Source organism: Vigna radiata, chromosome 4 (genome assembly GCF_000741045.1).
Source record: "Vigna radiata var. radiata cultivar VC1973A chromosome 4, Vradiata_ver6, whole genome shotgun sequence".
In the NCBI taxonomy this organism is placed as follows: domain Eukaryota; kingdom Viridiplantae; phylum Streptophyta; class Magnoliopsida; order Fabales; family Fabaceae; genus Vigna; species Vigna radiata.
The window spans coordinates 11165586-11166030 of NC_028354.1; positions in this window are offsets into that span (position 1 = coordinate 11165586).

Sequence of the window (445 nt, forward strand, 5' to 3'; positions counted from 1 at the left end):
CAGAAAAGATCATCCGTTTGTTTGGACGGATCGTTGTGAAAAGAGCTTCCAAGAGTTGAAGCAGAGATTAACCAGTGCCCCTGTTTTAGTTATTCCTGACACGGGAAAGCCTTTTGAGGTTTTCTGTGATGCATCTCATCAGGGGCTAGGCTGTGTTTTGATGCAGGAGAAGAAAGTAGTTGCTTATGCTTCTAGACAACTCAAGACTCGTGAGAAGAATTACCCGACTCATGATCTAGAGTTAGCTGCAGTAGTGTTTGCTCTAAAGATATGGAGGCATTATTTGTATGGAGCTCAATTTCAGGTGTTCAGTGATCACAAGAGCCTGAAGTATCTCTTTGATCAAAAGGAGCTTAATATGAGACAGAGAAGGTGGATGGAGTTCCTTAAGGATTATGATTTTGACCTTCTTTATCATCCAGGGAAGGCGAATGTGGTTGCTGAT